The sequence below is a fragment of the Manis javanica genome, chromosome 7 (genome assembly GCF_040802235.1).
Source record: "Manis javanica isolate MJ-LG chromosome 7, MJ_LKY, whole genome shotgun sequence".
NCBI lineage: Eukaryota > Metazoa > Chordata > Mammalia > Pholidota > Manidae > Manis > Manis javanica.
This window is the reverse complement of record NC_133162.1, coordinates 59,769,906-59,792,995: the sequence shown is the minus strand read 5'-3', so window position 1 is coordinate 59,792,995 and position 23,090 is coordinate 59,769,906. Positions and strand designations below refer to the sequence as shown.

The 23,090-nt window shown below is 33.6% G+C and overlaps 1 protein-coding gene and 1 pseudogene across 2 annotated transcripts in view; one reads left to right on the top strand and one right to left on the bottom strand.

Annotated features, from left to right (window-relative positions):
* PCDH15 (protocadherin related 15) overlaps positions 1-23,090 on the bottom strand; it is a 1,663,341-nt gene that overhangs the window by 1,632,717 nt on the left and 7,534 nt on the right. The window lies entirely within an intron of this gene.
* On the top strand, positions 8,555-10,329 carry LOC140850301 (methylcrotonoyl-CoA carboxylase beta chain, mitochondrial pseudogene; annotated as a pseudogene).

Sequence of the window (23,090 nt, the reverse complement as noted above, 5' to 3'; positions counted from 1 at the left end):
TTGTAATCATTTTTCTTCCTTCGTCTTCGGAAATAACTGAGAAGTAGTGACCTCTGAGTCTCACAGTATTACTCAGAATGTTTTTAATCACTGCTCCAGGAGTAAACAGTTATTTAGGTGACAGAAACCAAACGTCCTTAATAAATATTCATGTTTTCTCAGACTCTCAGGAATCAGATTCTCAGGTATAGCTTCCTTTATAGACTCAGAACACTATCAACCACCTTTTTACTAGATACCAGATTTCCATCATTACATTTCACTTCTTTAGAAACATTTCTCTATTGAAAAAAAGTGCCTAACTACTGCTTTGTTAGTCAATTCCTGATTGTAGCATGCTGTTTTCACTTTTGGGGATTTCTAAAGCACAGATCTCTAGATTTTGGGTTAAATGTAAACAAATCTCTATGCAGATCACATTTATATGCCTAATGTCAGCCTAATCAGTCTGTTCTCAACATCGACGTCATTGTCATCAAAATAGTAGCAATCAACTTTATCAAAGGCTTGTTATGTTGTAAATCCTGTGCAGAAAGAGGTCATTTGATTGAATCCATATAGAAAACCCATTACATAGGTACTGCAATTATCCCTATTTAATAAATGCAGAAACTTAGTCTCAAAAAGTAACTCCATCAAGATTTTATAAAGTAAGTGGTGAAGCTGGTTTTTGAATGCTCATCTAACTGACTGCCAGCACCTGAACTCAAATATTACTCTCTGCTGCATTCTAAATGATTTAATTAAAAGCTCTACATCTTGTTTTTTTGTGATGAATCCAACCTACGAGTTCCTGGCACCACGAGGGCCAGTCTTCTAACTGAAACCCTGTGGATTCAAAATCTTTTCTAGGTACTTAACTATTTTCTGCAAATTTCCTCATCTATAAAATTGAGGATGATGATAATTGCAGAGATGCCAAGGAAATTTATAATCATTAATGAGCTAAACCCTTTGAAAATATAAAGCTACATTAAATTTTAATATTCCTAATCTTCTTAATTAGAGAAAGTGGCAAATGTGTCCAAAAACTCTGTAACTTCATTACTCTTTCATTGATGTTTCTAAGTTTAATTCCTTCAAAATGTGTTCTAAGTTGATTAAACATATGGCTGACTGCATTTATAAATCCCATTACTAATAGGCTATACTATGGTAAATATACTTTTGCTATTATGACTAGAGGGTGATGAATTTTGGTCAAAAAATTACATCTCAATAATTACGTTCTCCCTCTATTTTTATTTTATTTGCAATAAACATATGTTTATTCATGCATTTATATTCTTATTGAATAAAGGATTTGCAGGAACCCAACACTGAGAAAATAGGCATCAAATAAAATAAGAATATAAACTACAGAAGCAAGTTAAAGTGGGACAGAAGTACACTGATAACAAAGGCAAATGCTTTGCCAGTGTTAACCTAAAATTTGTTCATAGGCTTTCTGACTGTTAAAGACTTAATCAGGTATATACCTCTTTGTTGTATTGCTAATAGGGAGGAAACACTAATATGAAAAGCATTTCAAACATTATACATTTCATATCTATGAAAATGATTATATAGTGAAGATAAACATTTTTGTAATCACAATTCTTCACTATAAATGTGCACATAAAGATGCAGACTGTATAATTTATCAAGCAAACTCTCCTCAATTACTCAAGTTTGTAATCTATTTAAAATCAACATTAATGGTAGGAATATTAATATTTAAGGCCTTTTAATTGTTATTTGAATGAATTCAAATTCACCATATTCAGGATTGACAATGGATAGCGTTGTTTCATTTTAAATATAAATTGAATTTTATGATTTGATCTGGATTACAGTGAGAAGGCACCATAGTGTTTGCCACACTAGGTATCTCCACATTTTTCCACACCCAAAGGTTATGCACATACGACGCACACAATTTATTTGTTCTTAGTTTTAGTATGAGCAGGAACAGTATGATGAAATCTAGAACATTTTTTCCGCAAGATTGAAATCTTATTATTTAGTATACTACCTCAGCTTGTTTTTGCAATACCATTAAAAATTCAGACTTTGTATTATGGATCTGTACTTTATATTTAACAAAACTGGCTTTTTATTTTAAAATGAGGTTTGTAATCACAGAGAGCTGAATGGTCAGTGATGTTGTTTACCAACTATTAGAAAGAATTACTTGTTCAACTCACCAGATGGCAAACTACATTCATTTCACTGGTGGGCAAGGTTGTGGAATCCACAGTCTGACTGTTACAAGTTCAAAGTCTGGTTCTTCTGTGTAATCAGGACCAAGTTATTTAAACTTTGCTGCTCAGTTTCATTGCTTAGATGGGAATAACTAGGATGCTTACTTCTAAGGGATGTTATGTTAATTGAATGAGTTGCTACATATGGATGTATTGTACAGTGGGTGACATATATAAAATGTTAAATTAATTATCACTGTTAGCACTAAGAGTGGTTGGTTCTGGTACCAAGAAGATGTTAATTAGCTCTCGTCCTTCAGTGTTTCCATTAGATGCTATGGTCTCATGGTTCAAATGACTCTCCCCAAACGACTGACCTTGGTGTACATAATATTTCACTTATTTATCCTTCAGAAATAATTTATTTGTCATCCAAACACTACTAAATCAAAATCTTATGGAATTAACAAAAGAAAAAATACTTGGAAAGACTAAAAGTTGAAGTACACTTCTCAGTCTTAATTAACATGAAAGAACACATTTCACAATGGTGGTTTTGATAAAAAGATAATTTAGATACATTTATTTTGAAAGAAAAAGCATATTGAGAATTGAAGATTGTTATCCTATTTTACATGTTTCCTCAAGATTCTTCTGGTAAGGGGTCATATGATAGCTTTCAAGCTCCTTGAGGACTGGATCTGGCAGAGCAACTGAAAAGTAAGAGTTCACTATATATTTGCTGAATTGAACTGAAATAAAGTCAGTCACATCAGAACAAGGATTTAAAGAAAGGAAAAAAATAAATAAAGCAGAGCAAAGGATAGCTCCAGTTCTGACACTTTCACAGGTTCTGAATCCACACTACATGACCACAATAAAGCAATTACATGAGTGGGATATACAGATTAATGTGGGATAACCTTTTCTAATGGACAGAAGAACTTCAATCCTCGACTTCCAAGCACTTAATACTTTTAATACACGAATTGTTGTATTACTTGGTCTTGCTTTTTCAAAAGCCTCTGACAGCTTATTGACAAATACAAATTTTTTTATCATGTCATAAATATTTATGGGAAAGACAACAATAGAGTAACAATTCCACAACAGAAGTTGCTGACATCCAAGACTACTTTATTATCTGAATAGTACAAAATCCACAAACTCCCAGATTTGTTACCTGCCTGCTTCCAGTGATTTGTATTCTAGAAAGCCCATATTAATTCAGGGTCACTAAGTATTATAGCTGGCCCACCTAAATACTAAGTGGATGACGGCATGTATAACAAATAAATAAGTAAACAGAAGAAAGCCTGCACAAATACCAGACCCATGAGACTATTTGTTGTGGTTCTGGTATTATAATAGCAATTTAGTCCAATTTCAACTTTTAATTTTATTAAATTAGAGTCATAATGATCATGTGCCATGAGAACATTTGAGATTATGCAAAGGAAAGAGATAAGAAAAGACCCCTAATATTACTAAATCTTTGCCATCTTATAATTTCTGAAAAAGTATTTCTTTAGAGCTAGAGGAAATAGGAACACTTTAAAAGGGAAAAGATAAAGGTGAATATATTCTCTAATAACACTGAAATGCTGTTATTCATAAAGAAGTAAAGTAACATAAACTCATAAAGAGGTTCGGTTTCCTCAATTTATCTTGTAACTAAATAGTAATATTTATTTTCCCATTAAAAACACAGGAGTCAGGGGTGTTTTTTTTTGGATTATTTCTTTGCCATGCTACATACATTACTTCCTAAAATCTTTAAAGTTGTGATAGGTATTGCTATTATCCACATTTTTCATTAAAACAAAAGCAAGGGATCAACAATAAAACTTCAAACATTTGAAATTTAATCAAAAATTTTACTGATTAAAATAAAATTCATGATTTAAAGAAGTGACATATTTTTATGGATGTTTGCTTGCTTTTTAGAAAAGTTTCACCTGAAAAAATGTGTGAGTTTGTGGGAAGGATAAAGTGAATAAGTAGGGTAAAGCTACCTAGAAGAGTTGATGTTAAAGTCTAATTACATTATTTTATTAATAACAAACTTATAACAATCTATTGGAGTAGGGTGTTTAGGCTTCATTATATAACAAAAGTTGGCATCAAATTGCAGCTGTATGTCCTTTTCCACTGTAAATAGTAATATAATATATAATAAAAAATGAATAACAATGTAATATATGTATATCCTTATATATGTTGATTAGAGTGAATAACTTAGGCTATCAAACTATTTTTTAGATATATTTGATATTTAATGCAAATATATGTACACATTCATGTTAATCTTGCTTTTATAGATATTAAGGCCTACCCATGTAAATTCAGTGATTAGGGTTTTCACGATCACACTGTAAACAATAGCCATGAGAGTGAAAATCATATACAAATATACATAAAGCATTTCAAGTAGGAAAATGAATACTCTTGTCAATCTAGAAGCAGTCATGAGAAAAAAGAAAAGGATGAAAATACCTACTGAGATTCCCTATTGTGCTGAAGTATTTTATTTCTTCCTCCAAACCGAATCACTATTTCTCCCAAACCTATTTTGTGCAGTCAGGAGGCTGAACATATAATAACCATTTCCCAGGTTCCTTTGCTGTCTGAGTTCTGTTTGGTTCAGCCAATGGGAAGCACAAGCAGGAGACTGGATTCCCTTAACCCAGAGTCACATATCTTGTCAGATAGACCTTTCTTCATAGTCTTACTTATTTGTGGGTTCTGGTAACTTCTTTGCCTCTTTCCTATAGTATAAGGGATGCTAATAGCGACCCTCTGTTTCTTATGCAGGCCTACTAGTCCTTCCCCATGTGGTTTCCCTGTAGGATGCCCAGACCTGTATAGGTAATAAACGTATAGCTTCACAAATTACTATATTTGATTATAACAATAGTTTTCTATTGGGAACCTGAGGGTGTAACTACCATATATGAAAATTCAAATACTTTATTTTATGTATCTTTTTTAAGAACTACTTGAAAAAAAGTAGTTTTAAGTATTGCCTTGACAAGGATTTCCCATATAACTTTTTTGAAAATACACTTACAACTGTGTATACAATAATTAGGTATTATATTTGTTGCTTTATCTAATTACATTTGCATTTCTTCTGTACAGCATGCATATCAGAACATATTTGATTCAACTTATAATACAACACATAGATAAAATTCTTTCATTAAAAGAATAAATGTTTTCTAAAGGAGATTTTAAAAGTGTAAGTCAAATGCCTTAATATTTTTTATACCCTTTCAAGAAATAATACCACTTCTGGGAATGTATTCTAAAATAATCTTGGATGTGTGGTTATAGTTATCTGCAAGGATATTCAATATAATTATTCTTTAGGAGTGAATATTAAATCAATCTAAATATCCAACTTTATAATTGCAAGTATGGAATACTAAGGAATAAAACCTATGATTCCAAAATAACACCCAGTGTCTCACATATATATTCAAGATACATGAAAAGTTATATTCCTAAAGGAGACAGAATGAGATTTCTTTCTGAAAACGTATGTTATAGTAAAGTTATGATATTTAGGGAAACTCAAAAATATTGCTAGGTAAGAATTTCATTAAAATAAAATTTCTCTTTCATGCAATTATGTGTTTACTTTTTACTTTGTCTTATTGTTTATCTATAGTATATGTACTGAACATGTATATTTCATGTATCAATATAAAATCAGTAAGTTCAACTTTTGAAATTAAAATGAAAAGTCACATAAGAGAGGAAAGGAGATAAAGATTAGTTTTTTTTCCCCTTATTTGATGAAAGACAGTGCATGGTTTATTGAGAACAATTTTTCCTCTATCTTAAATCTATGCCATGAAAGGATTTATTGTGTAAATCTGGAAATAAGAGGCATTGAATAAGTAATATATATTAAGATAACTGTTTTAGCTTTTTTAACAAAATAGAAGTATTGAATTATTACTTATTATAATAACCGTTGGGAAGTAAAATGTCAAAATATTACCTAAAATTAAAGAATTACATGCATGATTTTCACCAAAGCATTGACAACAACTATCTATGATTAAGCAATAGTTTTCTAAGGATTTTTAAACGATACCTAGATCCACCTTATATAATAGAATTACAATAATCTAAAGAAACACCTGCTTGGATTGTCATTTGGACACTATCATCATCATACAGCTAAATTTATGGCAATTCTTATGCATGTATTTAGTGTTCACTGGAAGAAACTTATGCATTAGATGCCAGATATGAAGATGACATAAATATCTTTAGAGTGTTTGTGTCCTTGACTGAAAAACATGTATTAGCTGTATGAAATTCCAAATTGCCTCTTCTCTATTCTTGCCAAGTCATGGTATTCCAACTACTGCCTCAACTTGTATGATATAGATATAAATAATAATAAGTAAATTTATTTGAAAATATGTTTCCAGTTTATCAATAATATTAAACACTTTTTAAAAAGGATTGCATGTGTTTATATATAAATATCTTAATTGTTGAAATGATTAAGAGTCAATTCAAATTTGCTAACATGTTTTTTCAGGTGGATAGATTGATAATAATATACATTCTATTTAGAGTCCTTTGAAAGAAAATAAATAACTAATTTGAATTTTCATTGAAATTAAATTCCAAAAAGTATGAAAGGAAAAATAAAACCACAAAGAAAAATATAAATTAAAATATTTCAACTGATAGAACAGTTATGCTATTTCAGACAATGTTAGAAGATGGTGTTGGCTAACTGCAATAGAAAAGCTGCTAAACTAAAAACAGCAATTCAGAGACATAAATATTGTACAGGTGTGACTGTAAGAAGTTGGGATTAATCAAAGCACAGAGCATTTTCAATGTTGCAAAAATTACAATTGTAAACACTTTCTATTCAATCAAATTCTATGTGACTAAATGAGTCTGAATAAATTATACCATATCAAAATAAACTTTTACTATGGATCACAACTGTTTAAGAGGACAGGTTATATTTCCTTTGTGGTACACTACCTCTTTGGACTGACAATGTAATGAGCAAGGTATTTGGCAGGACTGAACTACAGTAATAGGAGGATTATAAAAATATTATATACACACGTATCAATATTAACTTTGGAAGCCTTTTTCAGATCACAACATTGACTTCCAGATCTATTCAGAATTGACTCTCTCAGTCAACAGATGGAGAAATGAACAGAATTATTATTATTATATATATATTAATCCATGGATTTATTGATTTTTAGTAATTAAAATTAACTGAAATATGTTGAACAGGAAAATCATACAAATATAATTTTGTATACTACAGCATCTTTCATATTCTTTAGAATTTTTCATTCTAAACATTAACCACAATTGTACGATACTGAAAACATGGAACATATAATTATAAATTCAGTATTCTGAGATGTTTATCTTTTTAATTGTCTTAAAATAATCTTCAGCGTGTCAATGTATCTGATAAATGAGAGCCTATTATTTCCTTTAAAGCTACATCTATTAACCAGTTTAATGTGAAAAAAAATCTCCCAACTTTAAGGCATCGCACATTATATTTATATTTATATTTACCTTATATGCACATCTGGTCTCATTATGAAACAACAGTTGTTCTGAAATTTAGCTTCACATTAAAACAAAATGTAAAACATTTAAGCTCCTGATAAACAGGCCATATCGCAGACTAATTCACACTGAATCTTTGGCCCTAGGGCCCAGAATCAGTATTTTTTAAAACTCTGCAGGTATAGCTAAAGTTGAGAACCACTGCACAAAATATTACATGAAACTTCTATGGAAGTGAGATTTTAAAAAGGATGTAACAACACGTAGATATATTGAATTCTATCAAGAGTGATTAGGAAAGATTTTCCAAAAAAGACTCATTTGAGCTGGATCTTTTGGGAAGATAAATTTGGTAAGAGAATTTGAAAAGGATTCTATGGAAATAGTGTGACCAAAGTCACCCTTACATATGAGATTTTGGTGGAAAGTCATTGGTTGAAGGGGAGCCACAAATGAGAATAATGAGAGAGACATGAGCTGGGAGAAGAAGGTTTGAACTAGATTATGCAAATTTATATACAAGACTAGGATTTTTATACAATATGCTGAAAAAAATGAGAAGTCAATGACGTTAATCCAGTTGATTACAACAGCAGAGTAAAAAGATAATAGATTATAGATAGATAAATAACGGCAATAATATGGAAAATAATTCAGTAAAAAATAAGAGTTAAGGGAGAATCTGGGAGGTTTCAGGCTAGCTGGTGCAGTGGGGGTGCCAGCTGAGCCGTAGCCCAAGTCTGGGGACGCGGAGCGGAGGCCGGCCACTGGGAGCCCGCGCGGGCTTCCTCATGCTCTTCGCTTTCTGCCTGCTGCCATGTGGGCCACCGAGGTTAGCCTTGCGGACGTGCGCCCGCACCGCTGCCCCGGGGCTGCGCGCCTATCACGGAGACTCTGTGGCCACGCTGGGCACCCAGCCGGACTCGGGCTCTGCCATGTATTAGGAAAACTATGAACAGATGAAGGTACTAGGAAGTCAACTCCATGAACAAGCACAGTACATAAAACTAGGAGGTGGTGAGAAAGCCCGAAAACGTCACATATCGAGAGGAAAATTGTTACCCAGAGAAAGTGTAGATGGTCTTCTAGACCCAGGGACTCCGTTTCTGGAATTATTCCAGTTTGCAGGTTACCAGCTCTATGGCAATGAGGAGGTCCCGGCAGGTGACATTATCACAGGTATTGGAAAAGTGTCAGGAGTAGAATGCATGATTATTGCCAATGAAGTCACTGTCAAAGGAGGTACTTACTATCCAGTAACTGTGAAAAAACATTTACAGGCACAAGAAATCGCACTGCAAAAAAAGGCTTCCCTGCATCTACTTGGTTGATTCTGGAGGGGCATACTTACCTCTACAAGCAGAGGCATTTCCAGATCGAGATCACTTTGGCCGTTCATTCTGTTATCAGGCAATTATGTCTTCTCAAAATATCACACAGACAGCAGTTGTGATGGGCTTCTGTACGGCAGGAGGGGCTTATGTGCCTGAGATGGCTGATGAAAACATCATTGTTCGCAAGCAGGGGACCATTTTTGGGGGGAGGACCCCCTTTGGTTAAAACAGCAACTGGAGAAGAGGTGTCCGCTGAGGACCTTGGAGGTGCTGATCTTCACTGCAGAAAGTCTGGTGTAAGTGACTACTATACTTTGGATGATAATCATGCCCTTCACTTAACAAGAAAGGTTCTGAGAAATCTAAATTATCAGAAGAAATTGGATGTTACTATTGAACCTTCGAAAGAGCCTTTGTTTCCTGCTGATGAATTGTATGGAATAGTAGGTGCTAACCATAAAAGGAGCTTTGATATCCAGGAGGTCATTGCTAGAATTGTGGATGGAAGCAGATTCAGTGAGTTCAAAGCCTTATATGGAGACACATTGGTTACAGGATTTTCTAGAATATTTGAATACCCAGTAGGTATCATTGGAAATGACAGAGTTCTCTTTTCTGAATCTGCAAAAGAGGGGGCTCACTTCATCCAGCTTTGCTGCCAAAGGAATATTCCTCTGCTATTCCTTCAAAACATTACTGGATTTATGGTTGGTAGAGTCTATGAAGCTGAAGGAATTGCCAAGGATGGTGCCAAGTTGGTGGCTGCTGTAGCCTGTGCCAATGTGCCTAAGTTCACTGTCATCATTGGGGGTTCATATGGGGTTGGAAACTATGGAATGTGTGGCAGAGCATACAACCCAAGATTTCTCTACATGTGGCCAAACGCTCACATCTCAGTGATGGGAGGAGAACAGGTGGCCAGTGTGCTGGCGACAGTAGCAAAGGACCAAAGGTCATGGGAAGGGAAAGAGTTCTCCAGTGCGGAAGAAGCAGCTTTGAAAGAGCCCATTATTAAGAGGTTTGAAGAGGAAGGAAACCCTTACTTCTCCAGTGCCAGGCTGTGGGATAATGGGATTATTGATCCAGTGGACACCAGACTGGTTCTGGGTCTCAGTATTAGCACAGCCCTCAACGCGCCAATCCAGAAGACTGACTTTGGCATCTTCAGGATATAACTGGGATAGAAAAATATCTTCTGATGGACATGTACCAAAAATTAATACATTAGTAGCCTTAAAATATTAAACTTTTTCAACATGTGGCCATCATAGTAAAAATTGTTTTCTTCACACAGTACATTATACTTTCCTATCTTAAATAAAAATTATTGAAGATACTTATTTGATGAACCTTTATTTTACCCATAAAATGAAGAGAATAACAGGTATCCTTTCTGACCCATAAGTAGTATAAAAAATTCTATAACCTATAAATTCAAATCAGTCAAACACTTCCTCCTAGAAACGCTATCCTTAACTTCCTTGCCATGATGCTCTAGGTTTTCTGTCAACCTTTTTGGCCTTTCTTGTTCAGTTCCCTTTGCAGGCTCCTCTTACTCTGCTGATTCTTCCCCCATCCTCTTCACTGTTCATGCTGATTTTTAATTATAATACGTGAATACAGTCTTATTCTAAAAGATACAAATAGCTCAAAAGTTTCTCTTTGTTTTTTTAAAAGTGTGGTATAATATACAAAATTTGCCATTTTAACCATTTTTAAGTGTGCAGTTCTGTGGCATTAACTACCTTCACACTGATGTGCAACCATCATCCCCTTCCGTCTCTAGAACTTTTCATTATCCCAAGCTAAAACTGTTACTAAATAATAACTCCTGATTGCCCTTCCCCCCAGCCCCTGACACACTGGGCCACTTTAGTCCTTCTTACAGCTTTAGTTGCCATCTAAATGCGGATGATCCTGCATTGACAGTTCTTAACACAGTTTCCCCTGAGCATATCTTACAGGGCTACTGAGCCTAATTGTCTTACAGGAACCTCGGATTCAGTCATCAAGGTCTGTTAATTTTGCTATCTATCTCTTGAATCCTCCCAGATATTTTTGTCTGTCACTGCTACAGGCTTTGGAAGTGGTCTGCCTGCAGCCAATCTTACCTAGTCCAGTTTCTCCATTGCTCTGGAGCTGGGATGGCCATTCTGAAGTGCACTTATGGTCATGTTATTCCCTTACTGAAGTCTTTCACTGGTTCTCTGCAGAGGTGCCAGACCCCTAATGGCCTCCATGATCCTAATCATCATCTCGTCAGCCTCGTCGCCTTGATTCCTCTTTTCATACACAGTGCCCCAGCCATTCTAGACTTCTAGTCCTTTGAACCTGTGAAGACTTCCCCGCCTTAGGGTCTATAAGTTTCCTTCTGCCTGAACTGTTCTACTGCTCCTTCTTAAACAGTTAGGTTTTTGTCACTGTGACTTCCCTGGGCTGGTTAGATACCTATTACGCACTCTTGTAGAGCACCATCCACTTCCCTTGTCGCTTCCCTCTATCTTATATAAGAAATATAAACATTTAATATTGCACTCCAGCTAGATTGTAAGCTCTAGGAGAGCAAAGATTCTCTTATTTAGCTTGTGCCTCTAATGTTTAGCCCTTATAGATGCTCAAATGTTTGTTGAATGAATAAAAAAATCCATATTTTAATCAATATCCTCAGGCCAAATCATTTTAAAATTAAGTGATTGATTATGTGATTTAACTATCAAATGCTTTCCAAAAAAATTAATATTTCAAACAAAAAAAAATAAGAGTTAAGGACATCAGTAAGATGGCAGGGTAGGAGTTACCAGCCAATATCTACCTCAAAAAAAAAGAAAAGAAGAATAACAATTACACATCTGTGATCGAAAATAATTTTAGGAGGGCTCAATAATCCATTTAAGAATCTAGAACAACATAATGGAACAAAAAACAGAGAATAACTTAATTGAAAGGATTGCTGGGGATTTAGTTTAGCTGGGATGTATGGAGATGGCCGGAAGCAAAGAAGGGGAGCAACTGTCGGTATCAACCTGTAGCAGGTGTCACTGAAGTCTCCAGTGGCCTGCTTTGCAGAGAACCCTGGCAATCTTTGCTACTCAAGATTTCAGTAGCTCCTACGACAGCCACAGACTACCCATGGCTTTCAAAATGTTGGATGCTGGTGTTCACTGATGCAGATTCCAGCAGACTTCCATGCAGAGGACACTGGCAGATTTATAACTGATGTAACCAACAGCCATTGCCACACTCATAACTCAGAGGACAAGAGATACTACTACACATCCACCAAGAAGTCACTGCTATTGTGCCACACTAGGAACAGAGCTGTGCTCCCTTGACCCCATATGTTCTGTCCACAGACCTATGACTGTCCTATGTGCACCCATCCTTCAGAGCCTGGATCTGCAGCCACTCTATGTACACCTATGCTTCAGAATCTGGCTCCACAAGCACTCCATATTCACTCATGTCTCAGACATTGAATCCACCACCTCTGTGGACTAGCCAGAGTCCCAGACCCCAGAGCTACTGTTGCTCTACAACCATCCCTTTCCAGAACCCAGGTACATGGCTACTCCATGGACACATGTACATCAGATACCAGTGTCATGACCACTTTGAGATTACCTGTAAACTGGACCTGGTAACCAAGAGGGTTCCCCTTGGCTGTGACATTTCTCCAAGAGAAAAAAAGATCAGAAGGTCTCTAGAAACCTTCATCACTGAAGACCCAAAAGCCCTCAGCACTGCTGCAGACACATACAGCCTTGGCTTCTGAGAATCCTGCATCTTCACTGACTACAACTTCAGCCTGAGATGCATGGAGACCATGCTGTTGGTTGTTCCTGAAGCAGGAACCACAACACTGTACTCAGCCAGGACTTCCACAGGTACCCATAGGTGAAAGTCTTTTCCCACTGAAACCAGTCCATAAAGTTAAGAAGTGGTGACTGCTCCATCAAATAGGCATTAACAGGAGCCTGTAAGAGACATGAAAATCAAGAAAACATGTCACTGATAAAGAAACACTAAAACTGTCCAGTAACTGACCACAAAGAAATGAAGATTTACAAATTACTGGACAAAGAATTCAAAATAACTGTTTTTAAGGAAGCTCAGCAACCTGCAAGAGATCGCAGATAGCCAATGAAATCTGGAAAACAATAAACAAAAAAGGAATTTAACAGAGATATAGAAATCACATAAATAAATCAACAAAAATCCTAGAGCTGAGAAATACAATGAATGAAATGAAAAATTCAACAAAGAGAATCAATATAAAGAAAATCAAATAAAGGGATCAAATAAAGACCCTATCAGTTAAAATAAAACATCTGTAAACTGAAGACAAGTCGTTTGAAATTATCCAAAAGAGGAAAATGATAAAATAATTAAAAAGGGTAAAGAAAGCCTATGAAAATTATGAAACACCATGAAGCAAAATATTCACATTATGGCAGTTGCAGAAGGAGTAGAGAGGGAAAGAACGGAGCAGAAAACATACTTAAATAATTAATAGCCAAAAGCTATCCAAATCTGGGGAGAGATAAGGACATTCAGGTGTCTGAAATCATAGGTCCAAATACATATCCCAGTCAAAAAGAACTTCACCTAGACACAATTATAATAAAACTATCAAAAATAAAGGACAGAGAGAACTTTGAAAGCAGAAGCAAAGTAACCTCATTGCATAAAAGATATCTCCATAAAGCTTTCAACAGATTTCTTAAGATACTTGCAACCAGGAGAGAATGTGATATATTCAAAGTGCTGAAAATAAAGAAACTGCCAACAAAGAATATGTTACCCAAAAAAGCTGTCCTTCAAAAATAAAAGAGAGAGACACAATTTCTCAGATAAGCAAACGCTGAGGGAGTTCTCCACCACTAGAACTGCGTTACAAAAAATGCTTAAAGTTTTTTTTAAAGGAAATGAGAGGATGCTAACTAGTAACATGAAAACATTAGAAAGTATAAAACTCACCAGTAAATGAAGGTTTTATACTCAAATTCACAATACTGCAATACTGTAATGATGGTATGTAAATCATATAATTCTGGCATAAAGTTTAAAGAAAGCAAACTATTAAAAGTAACTGTAGCTACAATAATTTGTTAATAGATATCTAACATAAAAATATACAAATGTGGGGGAATCAGTAAAAGAGTAGTTTTTTTTATATGATCAAAGTGCTGTTATCTTAAAATAGTAAATATAAAATGTCTTATGCAAGCCTCACGGCAACCATAAAGCAAAAACCTATAGCATATATATAAAAGAAAAAGAAATAAATCAGAGCATACCAGTATGGAAATCATCAAATCACAAAAGAAAACAGCCAGAGAAGAAAAAACAAAGGAATATCAAAACAACCAGAAAACAATTAACAAGGTGGCAACAAGATACATCCTTATCTATCAGTAATTACTTTAAGTGAAAATGAATTAAATTTTCCAGTTAAAAGACAAAGAGTAAATGAATGGATAAAAAAAGAAAACAGAACCGTATGCTGCCTACAGAGAATCACTTTAGATTTAAAGACACCTGTAGGCTGAAAGTGAAGGACTAGAAAAAGATACTCCATGCAAATGAAACCAAAGGAGAACAGGGATAGCTATATTTGTATCAGACAAAATATACTGTAGGTCAAAAACTATACCAAAACATAAACAGGTCATTATATAATGATAAAGCAGTCAATTCATCAAGGGACTATAACAATTATAAATAGATATGCACTCAACATTAGAGGCACTAAATAAGTTAAACATATATTAACAAATTTGCAGGCAGAAAGACCAAGCAATGTAGTAATAGTAGTGGACTTCAGTACATCACTTTAAAAAATGGATAGATCATTCAGACAGAAAATTAACAAGGAAATACTGGATTTGAACTATGTTTTTAGACTAAATGGGCCAAGAACACATATAGAGAACATGCCATTCAACAGCAGCACACTATACATTCTTCTTTTCAAGTGTGCATGGATAGCCTCCAGTATAAATCATATGTTAGGTTGGAAAAAATGTCTTAACAAATTAAAGAAGATTGAAATCATAGCAAGCATCTTTTTTTTTTCACCTCAGTGGTATGAAACCAGGACTCAGTAACAGAAGAAAGCTTGAAAATTAACAAGTATGTGGAGATTAGACAACACTCCTGAACAATCAAAGGGAACATTAAAAAATACCTTAAGACAAAATAAGGAATAAAAAGGAAAACATACCAAAACTTATGGTATGTAGCAAAAGCAGCCCTAGGAGGGAAGTTTATGAATGCTTACATTAAGAAAAAAAAGAACTCAAACAAAAAGCCTAGCATTATACCCCAAGAAAGTAGAAAAAGAACAAACTAAATCTAAAATTAGTAGAAGGAAGGAAATAATAAAGATCAGAGCAGAGAGAAATGAAACAGAGAGAAGAAAAATAGAGAAGATCAATGAAACTTAGAACTTTTCTTGAAAGATAAATAAAATTGGCAAACTTTTAGCTAGACTAAGAAAAAGGAGAGAAGACTAAAATAAAGTCCAAATGAAAGAGGAGCAATGAAAGTGATATCACAGAAATACAAAGGATTTTAAGATACTGCTATGAACAATTATATGCCAACAAATTGCAAAACCTAGAAGAAAAGGATAAATTCTTAGAAATATACAACCTACCAAGCTGAGTCATGAAGAAATAGAAAATTTGAATATACCTGTAACTAGTAAGAAGATCTGATCAGTAATCAAAAGTCTCCCAACAAATAAATCTCAGAACCATACAGCTTCACTGGTGAACTTAACCAAACATTTAAACAAGAGTTAATGCCAATCTTCAAAAATTAAAGAGGAGAGAACATTCCCTAATCTCACTGACCATGGGACAGAAGATACCTCTTTGAGATCCTGACTCCTGGGAGTCAAGGAAGAGCCCCATTTCCTCCAACTCATTTCCTATGTTTCACTGGTTAGTTAAAAATTATATCTTTTTTCACATGAATATATTGTAAACTATGGATATTCATAAATAACTGGTATATATTTAAATATGTCTATTGAGTCATCCAAATTATTATGCAATTATACACACAATATTTGGAGAACTTTCTTTTATAAACTTATATCCATTTATAAATGCTTCATAACAGGCTATTACAGAAGGTAAAAATGAAATCTTAACTGATTATGAGCAGTTGTGATTCTCATATATGCAAAAAGGATGAGGAAGACTGATATTTTCAGACGACTTTATCCAACCTGTATTTATTGCATTATATAAAAAGGACATCACAGCAAATGTTAAGAGATGCAGCATTCAATGACAGCTCTAGGATTACTGCATGAGTATAGGGTTTTACTATGCTTTTAAATCTTGGTTTTTACAAATAGATATAATCATACCTGCTCTAACATCCTCAACAGCTCTTACAATAACTATGCAAGCTAATACATTGAAAAGTTCTTTGAAATATGTAAAATGCTACTAGGTATTATTCAAAGGTGTACCCACCATCCAGACCTTTACATCTGCCTATATGCCTAAACACTGGAATCATATGTTTTGATGAAAAGCATCTTCTTTTATGTATAAAGATATTGTATATTACTATCACATATTTAATCCATATATACATTGTCTTATGAACTATACCAAAAAATATCTCAAAAAATTAATTATGGTATCTCTATTTAACAGTGTTTATGCTCAAGCATATACATGAAATAATAAATAATTCATGAAATTAACACTTTCCATTGCAAATAATCTTGCTATTCTATGCAGAACTTTCATGTGTAGAATTGCTTTGAGAAAGCACTGCTCTGTAGAAGTAAAATTTGGAAAATAAATACTAATTATACACTGATCAGATATTGTTAAACATAATACAGAAGTAAGCACAATGACTCTGTTAACAAATGTAAGCTTTCAATAATAAGGAGCAAAAATTTCATACTAGCCTTAAGCAATAGGCAAAATAGAATATGGTCTTCAAACATGATATGCTTTTTACTGAAAACTTCTAGAGATATCTCTTAGGTAATTATAAGACCAAAAACAAACAAAATCCTGGCTTGAACTTATCACTCGAGGATTTCATGGCTGACTCCACATCAAAAGGGAAGTTGCAAGTTCTAAAATAAAAGTTGTAATACTCTAGAAGTGACGGAAAGCAGTTCAAATTTGTTTAACAAAACCATGTTTTCAAACTAACTTTAATTTATTCATAAGATGGCCATTACACTTGTTCTTTTTAAAAGGAAATTTCTTAATTGGAACTAAATCATTCATTATTCACTGTGATACAGGTTTTCTACCCTTAGGTTCCATGTGATTATTCACATGTTCAGCTGACAGAAAGGGGAAATAAGCTATCCTAATGACTTAGCTTGGCTTTGATTCACTGGTTTTTATCTCACTTTAACTTCCAATCTCAGTTACAGATGGTGTTAAAGCTCGGGGAAATAACATTGTGTAGATGGTGAAAGACAAGGACAAGTCATTTCAAGATGCTGAAGCTTTCATTAAATACAGCAAGCTACTTCAAATCCTAAAGCTATTTAAGTGAAGGACTAAGACTTTTCTGTTGTTATTTACTTAAGAGCCTAAAAGATACTGTTCAGAATCCAGCAGTCAACCTACTAAATGGTGTGATTAGACATTTATTTTGACAGTGCTCAGTGACTCAACTACGCCCCCAGAGTCAAACTTGCACATCTTCAAAATGTCTAATGATCCAGGTGTTTATGGGGTAACAACCACCCGAGACTAAAGTTTGCCAGAATTCTGTCACTACAACATCTATATGGAAGATTTGGATGTTTGACTAATGCACCTAAAAATATGGCATTTTAGCTGAAAGAAGTGAAATTATACCTAAGCATTTCATGCAAGTTATCCAAAGGGAACACATTCTTAAATAATAAAATGCATATTTGTAGAATCCAAGAATGTCAGTGTTAAAAATCTGAGGTCATTTAAATCAGGCTTTGCATTTTTTTTTTTATTTGGAACTGAAATTCTAAAAGGCTTATCCAAGATTAAACAGCTAATAAAAGGGCTAAGCCAAGAATTCAAAACTCATAATTCTGATTTTTTTACTTTCTTTCCATCATATCAAAGTGCTTCCTGGAAATTAAAATTACATATAATATGTCCAAAATAATACCTCATAAGAACAAGAACGTGGGGTTCTGCTACATAACCTTATATTATTTAATCAGTTGTGTAAGATCTTAGAAGGAGAGAACTAGATATTCGTAAAAAATTCTTATTACACCCAGAATACTGAACTTCTATGACTAACCAAAACCCTTCAAACTATGGAATTTGATTTAAAGTAAGATATAAACAAAGGTCTTCATTGAATTTTTTACACAAAATCTGTCAAACTAGCAGAAAATAAGTATGTTTTAGAGAGTAGTACACAAAATAGCAGAATTCTGCCAATGGCAAAAACATCATAAATAAAGTCAGAAATCTTGGTTTATTATCCCAGCTCTGCCAATATATATCTTTGTGACCTAATGTAATTCATGTAAAATCTAAGCACTGTTTTTAATAAATCGACATGGTTTCCATAAGATTTCATTGAATGCAAGTAATCACACTTTGTACTTTGAAACAGCCACCTAAATTTCATTATTAAATAAGCTATGGAACAGTGTTCTGAAGCTGTCATATCGTAGTAGTTTGTCCCTGTTGGGAAAGCTGAGATTCTCCAACACATATTTACTCCCAAAATACAGTTCACTTGGGATCCCTAGATGGGTCTCATTGGTAATCCATGACTAGCCTTTGCTTGTATGGCCTAACTTCCTTCCCCTTACTTTCTATCTCCAAGTAAATATTATTCAAGGCTCAATTATCTTAATCCTTTGCAGGGAGTTGGTAACACAGTAGCCTTTCTTTAGATGCCACCTTGTTCCCCAGGATTCCTGGGCATCTGTGGCCTTTCCCACCAGATTATGTGGGCACCATAGAAGCACCACCAACAAAATGCATGATTGGGGTATGTATACTACTTCCATACTTTGGAATATATATTCCATATTATAACATATGAACCAGTAATTCAATTACACACATTCAACTTTCAAACAGGTATGCTCTAAATTAAACAAAAGTAATATCCCTCACCCCTTTACCAAAAGGTTTGGGAGAAAGCAAAATATAATACAGCATAGACATAGAAAGATACTTATTTGTGATAATTATGATAATGATCCCTATTTCTCCTGCTTTTCTGAACTTGCAGATGCTCTGCAAACTAGGTATTTTATACAAGTCTAAGTTCCTATTCTAAGTCCCCAGCACAAATCTTCCCTATCCTCTAGAAAGTCCTACCCATGTAGTTCAAAGCAGAAAAGACACATATCATTCAAAAGACAAATATTAATGAAAGTTTCAAATATTAAATGTATTTCTAGGCCATTATTGATATAAATGCCATGTACTCAAGGTATGCCATATATTTCTATTACGACAGGAAAAAGAAACAAGAAAAAAATAATTAAAATTTTTATTATTTAAGTTTTATTTTAATTTTGAAATGTCAAGTGTATATTATTTAACAGTCAGGACATGTATAATAAATTCAGTCTCTGAGTAGAAGTTATTACCTAAAATAGGGATGTTTGTTTTCCTAAACTCATTGCTAAAATAGAGACCAGAAGACAGAGGGAGCCATTCTTTTTTAGAGATTGTAATGAATTCAAACATGCTCATTAATTTTATAGCAGCTCTTTCAGTTTCACAGTGAAACATAAAAAGGCCTATCTTATTGGAAAGAACACCAAGTAGTTATCTTAATACTTGATGGAAGGAATTTGTTCTACTGTTTTAAATGCTTTAGTGATAAAGCAAGACTTAGGAATATTTTTGTTAGACAGCTTCATTCTAATAGTATCTTCTATAACAGAAATGACCTACAGTAAAAGAATTTGAAATACCCTCTCTTCTGAAGGTGATTTCCACATAGAATTTGAACACAATTTTAAAGAACACATTACTATGATAAAAATTTGAATGACCTTTAAAGGAATAATATTTTCTGCTGATGTTAAAAATTTTGCTAATAGATATTTTGTTAAAGTGGTTTGGTCAGTGTTCCTGTATGATCAACCTCAAACCATCAGTGTTTAAATAAACCAAAGTGCTTGATTTATTTCCAATAGTCATCTTAGGGGAATTCTAAAGCTTTTTCTTCAAATTTGATTTAACAAGGAGTACTATATTAGTCATACTTAGTATGACAACCATGGTTCTCTTAGTAGGATGGTAACATAAGGCTTGTTAATGACATATGATTAAAATATATAATACGACTTATACACATAAGCAAAGTGTACCTTTTAAAGGAAATGAAATAATTTTCCTTTCGTAGTAAGCCCTCAACATTAATTCAGATGTATATTCTAATATCATAATTCAAACTGTTCAATAAATAATCATTAGATAATTGGTAAATTATATGGAAAATTATAAGAAAATCATATCCCTATGTTATAATGAGCTCAGGCCATAACTAAATGTAAAACAAAACAAAAATAGAAGACATAGATGTGAATATTCAAATGATTGCACAGTGTAAAGGATTTTTATGCCAATCAGGAAAGGCAGAAGTAATGGGAAGTATCAATAGATCTGACATAAAAATTTAAGTGATAAATACATACATTGAAATATACCATGAAAATTGGAGATAACAATGTGAAAAATAGTAATAAGAAATAAAAATGAATCACTCATTAGAAAAACTTTAAATTTATGTGAAATCATTTCAGAAATGAGGTATATGAAAAACTATTATATATTTAAGTGAATCCCACCATTAAAAAGACAGAATGTGAAACAGTAATAAAATGGGAAAATATTGAGTGAAAGTACAAACTGCTTCCTCTCCAGTATATATTTTAATCCAGTATTTTTTAACTCTAGAGATACACTAAAAAAATGAGGACATTCACAAAGATATAAATATATTTCTGGAAGCAGTATTTACAGTATTGAGCAATCAATGCCATATTACCATCAATACCAAGATTAAGGTGGGGTGATGACAACTGTAACTGAAGTCAGACCGGCTTATGTACTTGAAACAACAGCTTCTCTACTGCAGGTCATCGCTCCCATCCAGTCATGTTACCTTACTATTTCTGACTCCTCCACATTTTCAAATAAGTCAAAAATTCTAAGACTCTTCAAATTACAAGCATTGACATCAAATCCAACTTTCTAAAAATTGGTAACAGTAACGACAAAACACATCATTGGCTCTAATTCAGTCTAATACCAGGTGGCAACATTAGATATAATGGAACTGCATAATATTGGTAAAAGTTTTGTGTAGTAGAAAAATATTGTCATAAAAACGTTTAGAGTAAATTTATAAATGACAAAAGACAGTTCATTTTATTTATGATAAAAATGAGCTTGATAAAGAATTAGAGGCAAGTAGAAATTAGGGATATCCTTCAATGGTAGGATTGATATCATCATTGAGATGCATTATTCTGAAATTATGAGGAAAAAAGTAGAATCCTACGTGATAAAGAAATTTGTACCAAGAAGTAAAGTGTGTTGTAGCAAAAGCCTACTTGAGAGTCAGCTGGGTAGGCAGCAAATAAATTGTTACCCAAGTCTGGATGATGGTGACTCAAGATACATGTCAGTGAAACATTCATAATATTCCAGTCTAAGGTAATTTTGGAGGTGGAGCTGTACCTACTCAAGTTCTAATGTTAGAAAACATAGGTGAGAATACAGAATACTAGTATTGAATGACAGTTGATATCTGCCTTAGGAAGGTATAACAGTGAAGATATGACTTTGGAAATAAATTGCCAGTTTGAAAGCAGGAATTAAATGGAATATATTCCACAAAGGCCACTGTCTAAGATGCATCTCCCATTCTTTTTCTTTCCAAATAGGGGTGTTTATTATTCTGTACGTGTTTCATATTACACACTGAATATGAGGTAGAGCAGACAGAGTTTATTTGTAAGGTCTAGATCAAGAAGAGACTTCAGGTAGAGACTTAACACTATAGAACACTCCCATTAGTAATACTTCTCTTATAAAAAAGGTATAATCACTACAATTACTGCAAGCAATGAATCTAACATAACATGCAGTGTATCTGTGAAAGCCCAATAATGTGCACATATTTTTGCTGTTTAGAAACTACAAAAAAGCAAATTACTAGTTCAGTAGATCAATGAGTGTCAGCAGAATTATATCATTAAAAATTACACTGACTTAATTGAATAGCTCCATGGCAGGGCTACCCACTGCATTTACATTCTCTTTCTAACAATTACTGCACATATAGTCAGAGAAACAGTATTGATTCCACATTGTGTTTGAATGAAATAATCTTATAACATCTTTGGTGCTCTTTCTTTTAATTCTCAACCTCTTAATTATCTATCTGAAAATGACCATTTAAATTGGGAAAAATCTGATTGCATTACATCTTTCAATTCAAAGTGGCAGTGGGTGAGACACTTTAGCTGCAGATCTAAGCCTGAAGACTTATCCTGAGAGACAAATATCCCTTTCACAGTAATCAGCTTTTAGAACTGAACACTATTCTAAGACTTTGTTTTCCATCTGAACTTTTAAATTAATTTTCATCTAACTTTTAATTGATACTACTGAGCATAAAGAAGCCTGAAGGCCACTCTTTTGTTTTGAAAAACAAATGAACTCTTATAAATGCAATTCTAATGAAATCAGGCCAGAATGTAGAGTCATTATTTTAAAAAATACAATTATTTCTAATAACTACGCTTTACTTTCAGGTAAGTTTCAATAAGTACAGTGATATAGAACAAATAACAATTCCAGAAGGAAGCCAGGCTGTTGTTGTTTTTTTTTAATTGCATTGCTTTTTCTTTTAATTGTAGCGACTCAAAGCCAAAGAAATCCGAAACTCAGTAAACCTGCCCTGCCTCTGTTAATCTGTTTTGTTTTAGTTTTAATTTTAATTGAACTAGTCATTCACTAGGAAA